We start from the raw sequence: 8,494 nt of genomic DNA, 5'->3' as shown, positions 1-8,494 counted from the left end.
AACAGGCAGAGCATGGTTGCTCATGCCTGTAATCCCAGCACTTTGGGAGGCCAAGGAGGGTTGATTACCTGAAGTCAGGAGTTCAAGACCAGCCTGAAAAACATGGTGAAACCCCGTCTCTAATAAAAATACAAAAAATTAGCTGGGCGTGGTGGTGGGCACCTGTAATCCCAGCTACTTGGGAGGCTGAGGCAGGAGAATCGCTTGAACCCAGGAGGCGGAGGTTGCAGTAAGCCAAGATTGTGCCATTGCACTCCAGCCTGGGTGACAAGAGCAAAGCTCCATCTCAAAAAAAAAAAAAAATTTAAATAAATAAAATTAAATTAAAACAACAAAGAATTTGTATATTTTTCAGTCAGATTTCATTCTTTTTAAAAATAGCTATCTAGTATTCCATTATAAATACTTTAAAAATATTTACCTCTAATTTCGCCAAAACACTAAAAGCTTTTTAATTTTCCTGTTTTCTGCTATAGAAATTTAAGCAAAATATATACTTAACCTGTGATCTATACTTATTCTTTGAATAGAAAGATACAGCCATCCTTCAAATTTTACATTTTATCAGCATCTTTAAAAAAATCTGTGGTCCATACTTTCCAAGTGATTGACTGATTTTCAAAAAGAACTACAGTTCCTTACAANTTTTGTTTTGTTTTGTTTTGTTTTGAGAAGGAGTCTCTCTCTGTCGCCCAGGCCGGAGTACAGTGGCACAGTCTCGGCTCACTGCAACCTCCGCCTCCTGGGTTCAAGCGATTCTCCTGCCTCAGCTTCCCAAGTAGCTGGGATTACAGGCGTGAGCCACCACGCCCAGATAATTTTTTGTATTCTTAGTAGAGACAAGGTTTCACCATTGTTGGCCAAGCTGGTCTCAAACTCCCAACCTCAGGCGCCCGCCACCATGCCTGGCTAATTTTTGTATTTTTAGTAGAGATGGGGTTTCACCACGTTGGCCAGGATGCTCTCGATCTCTTGGCCTTGTGACCTGCCCGCCTCAGCCTCCCAAAGTGCTGGGATGACAGGCATGAGCCACTGCATCCAGCCCAAATTCTCCTTTGAGACAGCTGGTTCCTTCATTCATGGCTTAAATAAATCTTTGACCCGTGCTTGTTATATATGTGTCAGAGAATCAGATTTGTTTTTGGGATTTTTTAAGAGATAGGGTCTCCCTCTGTCATCCAGGCTGAAGTACAGTGGCACAATCATAGCTCACTGCAACCTCGAACTCCTGGGCTCAAGTGATGCTCTTGCCTAGGCCTCCCTGAGTGCTAGGACTACAGGTATGAGCCACCACACCCAGCCTTGAACAAGGCATCTCTAAGGCCTCTGATATAGCCACATTTTTGTTTCAGGTAACTTTAATGCAAAAATGGATTATTCATAGAAATTAATCAGAAAAGTCAAAATTAACAGTAAGCCATTTAATTGAGGGGTCCCTGTCCATATATTTTCTGTACCTCCCACACCCACCCTTCTCAGCTCAACCCTGTATTATAATACTCAGTGGGCACAATGGAATTTTTCTCTATTTCCCAGAAGACAATGGGGTTCACAGTTAATTGCAGTTTGGCCCCTTGATGTTCCTTGTAGTTGCATGTCATTAGACCAAGGTTAGCCTATAGGATATCTTCTTCAGCATAATATGACTATTTTACTGAAAACTGACTAATTTTGGCCTGCTTTTGTTAACTGCCACCCAACACAACAGGTGCTGAGAACAAAATAGGCCCTCATTACAGAGTTCTTGCTTGATGGAGGCAAGATAGCTAGGCTAGAGGGAAGACAGAATAGATAATCAAACATTTAGAAATCTCTTCTATCCCATTATTCTAAGATTCTCTCATTGTTTGCCAATCCAACAGCATCCCAGGTTTTTGCATATCCAATCCATATGTTTCTGACGAATGTGTGTTTAAATTTCTAAAAGGCAGATTTAGAAAAGCAATTTATTGTCACAGATCCCTCAGGATCCATCTTTTTAAACTACAAACCAGATGTCTCATTTTCCCAGTAGGAAATACACTTTGAACTTGGAAAGTCCACATTCTGTTTTCTACTAATCTCAACACAGTGAGAGGATTTCCAAATTGGTCAAGTTAGCCTCTTCTATCCCAGAGCAATGGAGCCTGTTTTGCATTGTGAGGGTGGTCACTGGAGTTGGGTTGTGGGTCAGGAAACTTGTGTTCTGCTTTAAATTCCCCCACAAATTCAGTATGACTCCTGGAAGTTATGTCTTTTGGGGACCTTTGTTTCACAATCAGTAGAGAATCATGCCTTGCCTACAATGCCAGATGATAGGAAAAAGACGTGCAAAATGTTTTGAGCTTGCTGAAGGAAATACAATGACATAATCCCAAAGTGGCATGCCATTGCAGTAATCAGATTTTTAAATTCTGTAAAGTTAGTTGAGGCCCTATGAGATTGAGCCTACTTAAATTTGATGTTGTCCCATGCATGCATAGAGACTCCTATGGTGTTAGAAGGATCTTTAGAAAGAACATTTATCCCAACTGTCCATCTGGCCAATAAAATTTTTGGTAGCATCCTAGCAGATAGACACATGGCCTCTGCTTGAATACTACCTGCCCAGGGAGTTTACTACTGCCTGAATAGCCCTTTTCTTTGTTGAATCACTTAAGTCATTAGCAATGACTTTCTTAAATTGAGCTGGAACCAGCATTTGTGTAACTTCTGCCTGCTGTTTCTGATTTTTTCCTCTGGAGTAACAAAGATCAAGTTTGTGTTTTCTTTTACAGGATGGCTCTTTAGATATTTGAAGACAGCTCTCATCATGTCTCTCCTTCTCCACAGAAATTTTTTTTTTTTTGTAGCATCAAATTCTTTTTTTGAGACAGAGTCGCTCTGTCACCCAGGCTGGAGTGCAGTGGTGCAATTTCGGCTCACTGCAACCTCCACCTTCCAGGTTCAAGTGATTCTCCTGCCTCAGCCTCCCGAATAGCTAGGACTGCAGGTGCCCACCACCACACCCAGTTACTTATTGTATTTCTGGTAGAGATGAGGTTTCACCACGTTGGCCAGGCTGGTCTCAAACTCCTGACCTCAAATGATCTGCCCACCTTGGCCTCCCAAAGTGCTGGGATTACAGGCATGAGCCACCACACCCAGCCTGTAGCATCAAATTCTTATCCCCTCCCTTCCTGACCACTACCAATCCCAGAGACTCCTGGGACCGTGGGCATATTTTGTGATATTGCCAAGAGGAGCTCAGGAATCTTATCCAGACAATACCACATACAGGATCCTGGCCCAAGTGGCCTAGAAGGTGAGGCACCCAGCAGACCCTTCTTCAGCCCTCCCTCATGTACCCTTGAAGGGCCAGGAGGGTTTTGTTTTGACAACTTGCATTCTGTTTAAGCCATGTGGAATCTTGGAAGGTCTTGAAATTTCTCTAAAGAGAAATTGACAATGGCAGATGTTAAAACAAAAGCTAAATTGATAACCAAATAATGCTCAAACTCTTTTATGCAAATGAAGGGGTGAATCTTTATTGAGCACCTGGAGGCTTAACATTTTCTAAGTGAAGATACTGAGGCACAGAAAGGTGTAGCAACTTTCCCCAAGCCACACAGCAAGGATTTGGAATTCATCTGGTTGGCAGGCCACCCTGTAACCCACTAGGACAAGCCACCTTCCCTTTTATTGGGCTAAAATATTTGACTCCTTTGCCATGAGAGGTTAGGAAAAGTCTCTTCCTAAATCTGTCCTCCTCTCTTCTTCTAAGTACTGAGAGGTTGCTTTGCTCTGTAGGACTAGATGAACTTTAACTTTGCTGAGCCCTGGGCAAACTCCTGGGTGGTATTTGCATTTGTGGGTAGTTGTTAGATCATTGTTTTTGTGGGGCAAGGAGGGCTGGATTTCCTACTCTGCCATCTTGCTGATGCCATCCTACATTTTATTTTTTACTCATTTAGCTCAGGGGTATGGCCCACAAGTGGACTGCCTATTTTTATAAATAAAGTTTTATTGAAGCGCAGCCACACCCATTTGTTTACATAGTGAGTATTATAGCTTCTGTGCTACAATGGCAGAGTGAGTAGTTGAAATAGAGACTGTATGGTGTCTGCAAAGCTTCAAATTTTTACTATCTATCCCTTAACAGAAAAAATCTGCTGACCTCTGCTTTGGATCATGACTGAAAATTATACATTATGTGAAAATTTACTATTATAGCAATGAATAACACAGTGATTTTGCTGAAGGTGACAAAATTAATTTTGTGGAATATAAAACAATTTCTGAAATATGTATGTCTTTACATTATTACTCATCCATATATTGCTAGCCCATAAGAAGAACACTCAGACATGCAGAATCATAATTAAATTTAGACATCTTTGATATTGTGCTTTCAATAGTATTAAAACCATCACTTTACACATATTGATTTTATTTTTATAAAGGTAGAGTTGTCAAAATATAAGATAGAACATATTTTACAATTTTTTTGCTTTGACTTAAAATTTTAATTATCAGGCATATGCTCTGTTTTATTCTTGCTCTGGGCCTCTCAAATGTTAGATTGGGAAGCCTTGATGAGACTTGGTAAGCATGTCAACACTTAGATGTGAGGAGCCATTTTTTGCTCTGTTGGGGCCTTATGTTCTGAGCAAAGTCTCTGAGAAGTTCTACCAATGCTTAATGAGCTCAGCAAAGCCTACCTGTCTGCAGCTACCACAGGGCAGTGAGAAAAAAACCAGCAGAGCACCTGCTATGAACTAAATTGCATCCTCTGAAAATTCTTATGCTGAAACCCAAACCCCAATTTGACTATTTTGGAGATAGAGTCTTTAGGAGGTAATTAAAATTAAATGAAATCACAAGAGTGGAATCTTAATCTTAAAGGACTATGTCTTTATAATAAGTGAAATCTCTCTCTCTCTCTCTCTCTCTGTTTCATGTGAGAAACACAGTGAAAAGGTAGCCATCTGCAAGATAGAAAGAGGGTGCTCACCAGAGACCAAAGCCTGCTAGAACCTTGGTCTTAGACTTTCCTGCCTCCAGAATTGTGAGAAAGTAAATGTATGTTATTTAAGCCACCAGTCTACAGTATTTTGATATGGTAGCCCAAATACAGTAAGACAGATTTTGGTACTGAGAAGTGGGGTGCTGCTGTAAAAAATACCTAAAAATGTGGAAGTGGCTTTAGAACTGGGTAATGGGTAAAGACTAGAGTCTTGTGGCATATCCTAGAAATATGGACATTTAGGGCAATCCTGGTAAGGTCTCACAGAGAAATAAAGAACCTGATATTGAAAACTGGAGGAAAGGTGATTTCTGTTATATGGTGGCAAAGAACTTGGCTGAACTGTGTCCTAGTGTTTTGCAGAAGTTAGAACATACAAGTGAATAAATTGGATATTTAGCTAAGGAGATTTCTAAACAAAGTGTTGAGGGATTGGCTTGGTTTCTCCTGACTAATTATAGTAAAATGCAAGAAGAGAGAGACGAATTAGAGAAGGAATTGTTAAGCAAAAAGGAACCAGAACTTAACAACTTGGAATATTCTCAGCCTATCCATATTGCAAAAAATGAAACTTGTCCTGAAGAGAACACTAACCCTACAGCTGGACAACCGTTTGATGAAGAGATTGTGGGTGGGACTCATGAGTTTAATCAGCCATCTCAGCAGAAGCCAGGAATAGAAGTGGGATTATATGAGCAAAAACACCACTAGTTTGAACTAAAGGAGACAGAGAAAGCTACACAGAATGAAGGGAGACTTTTGAAGTTCTTGGATTCTCAGGAGCAGAACATTTAGCTTTTTGGCTGCTAATTGCACTGTTATTCAAGGAAAAATAAGAATAACCATGAAGGCATTTATAGATAATCAGGGCTGACACTTCTACCATAGGCCCATGGGGCAAAGCTGTTTCTACCCCAGTTTTTTTTTTTTTTTTTTTTTTTTTTTTTAGACAGAGTCTTGCTCTGTCGCCCAGGCTGGAGTGCAGTGGCCGGATCTCAGCTCACTGCAAGCTCCGCCTCCCGGGTTTACGCCATTCTCCTGCCTCAGCCTCCCAAGTAGCTGGGACTACAGGCGCCCGCCACCTCGCCCGGCTAGTTTTTTGTATTTTTTTAGTAGAGACGGGGTTTCACCGTGTTAGCCAGGATGGTCTCGATCTCCTGACCTCGTGATCCGCCCGTCTCGGCCTCCCAAAGTGCTGGGATTACAGGCTTGAGCCACCGCGCCCGGCCTTCTACCTCAGTTTCAAAGGGTGATACCATCTCTCCAGTTTCAGTGGGCCAGGATGACCCTGCCCTGTTCCTCAGGGGCAAGGCAGCCTTTATAGACAATCCTTTGAGCTGGACCCTCTCTGATAACTGAAGGGGCAGGGCCCTAGCAGAGCAATGAAAGTGACACTGCCACCCAAGTGGTGGGTAGAGTGTTGAACCAAAGAGATTATTGAGCCTTAAGATCTCATGGAATTCACCTTGCTAGGTTTTGGACTTGCTTGGGACTCATTACCCCTTTCTTTCTTCTGATTTCTTTCTTTTGGAATGGGAATGTCTATCCTATGCCTCTGTCACCATTGTATTTTAGAAGCACATAACTAGTCTGGTTTCATAGGTTCACAGCTAGAGAAGAATTCTGTCTCTGGATGAATCTTACCTTGAGTCTCACCAATATATAATTTACATGATATTTAGATAAGACTTTGGACTTTAGACTTTAAGAGTCGATGCTGGAAAGAGTGAAGACTTTGGGGACTGTTGGAATGGAATGAATGCATTTTACATGTGAGAAAACATAAATTTGGGGCGAACCAGAGGGGTTAAAACTCTCTCCTTAACTAAACTTTAGACAGGCTCCTCTAAGCCCTCTTTTGACCTCATCCTTGCTAAGTCTAATTTTAGCAAGAGTTTAGCTTAAGTCACCTTAGTGAGAATCCCCGGCTCTTGATATCCAATCACCTTCAATATCTGATCACACTCTTCTTCCCCACCCTTGATATCTGATCACCCCAGCCTGCCTTTAGCAAGAATCTTGTTAAGTTGGTTTAACAAGAATTCACCTACCCTTGATGCATCTTCTTAATAATTTTTCATCCACTGACCACTTCACTCTGCTCCTTGACTACAAATCCTCTTGCCTTTACTGCATTTAGAATTGAGCCCAGGACAGTGCAGTGGCTCACAGCTGGGGGTTGTGGCGGGAGCCTGTAATCCCAGCTATTCAGGAGGCTGAGGCAGGAGAATCGCTTGAACCCAGGAGGCGGAAGTTGCAGTGAGCCTAGATCGTGCCACTGCAGTCTAGCCTGGACGACAGAGTGAGACTCTGCCTTAAAAAAGAATTGAGCCCAGTTCTATCCTGAGGTCTCTTTGCCCCAGTGCAATAGTTCCTGAATAATATCTGTTTTACCTCTTTCACTACTGTCCAGCTCTGGTTCTGTTTAGCAAATTCTATAGACTGAATTTTGTCCCCCTACCTACTAAAACTCATATGTTGAAGCCCTAACCCCCAATTTGACAGTATCTGGAGATAGGGTCTTTAGGAGGTAATTAAGGTTAAATGAGATCATAAGGGTGGGTCCCAAACACGATAGGATGTGTCCTTATAAAAAGAGATCTCTCCAAGCCCCGCTGCCATGTGAGGACACAGTGAGAAGGCAGACATCTGAAAGCCAGGAAGTGAGCCCTCACCAGAAACTAACCCTGCCGGAAACTTGATCTTGGACTTCCAGCCTCCAGAACTGTGAGAAAATAAATGTCTATTGTTTCAGCCACCCAGTCTATGGTATTTTGTTATGGCAGCCCAAGGTGAGTGAGATAGCACCTCTATGTGTTTGAGGCCGAGGTGTATGCATGTGTGCAATCACATGCATTATTTCCAGAGCCCAGATGCTAGAGGAAGTTGCTGTGGACTAGAGAAGCAGGCCTGAAGACACAGAGCCTGTGTGGCATGGTTATTAGGACTCTTGGTGAGTGAGGCAGAGTTGAGACCAAGGGTGGGAGAAAGAGACTGCCACAGGCCTCTGCTTCTGCTGGGCTTTGTCCTGTTCTCTCTTTAGATCTCTTTCTCATTGGCAACGTGTGTAGCTTCCAAAGTGAGGTATAGGCTGTGGACTTAGTCTATTGATTGTACCATAGCCCAACAAATAAATGTTACTGTATATTGTTAACTCCCTTTTCCCATCTCTACTCTATCTACTCAGGAAGCCTTAGTGTAGCTGTTTGGGTAGAGAGACAAAAACCAGATTCTTCCACAAGAAGCTTCTTGACCAGCAGGTGAAGAAATAATCCTTGCAAGAGCCCAGATCCAGCTTCTTGTGAGACAATGGCTGGGAAGAAATGATAGATGGACCTGCAGAGGCCTACACGTCTGATTTTCATCAGTCCCTTCAGGATGTGCTATGGTTTAAATGTGTCCTCCAAAAGTTCATGTGTTGGAAACTTAATTACCATTGTAACAGTATTAAGAGGTAGGCCCAGAGGAGGAGGGGCCAAAGGCGTAAAAAGGCACGCAGGCGCACTGCAC

Source organism: Rhinopithecus bieti, unplaced genomic scaffold, assembly GCF_001698545.2.
Source record: "Rhinopithecus bieti isolate Rb0 unplaced genomic scaffold, ASM169854v2 scaffold_43193, whole genome shotgun sequence".
In the NCBI taxonomy this organism is placed as follows: Eukaryota; Metazoa; Chordata; class Mammalia; order Primates; family Cercopithecidae; genus Rhinopithecus; species Rhinopithecus bieti.
This window is presented reverse-complemented; position numbering follows the sequence as displayed.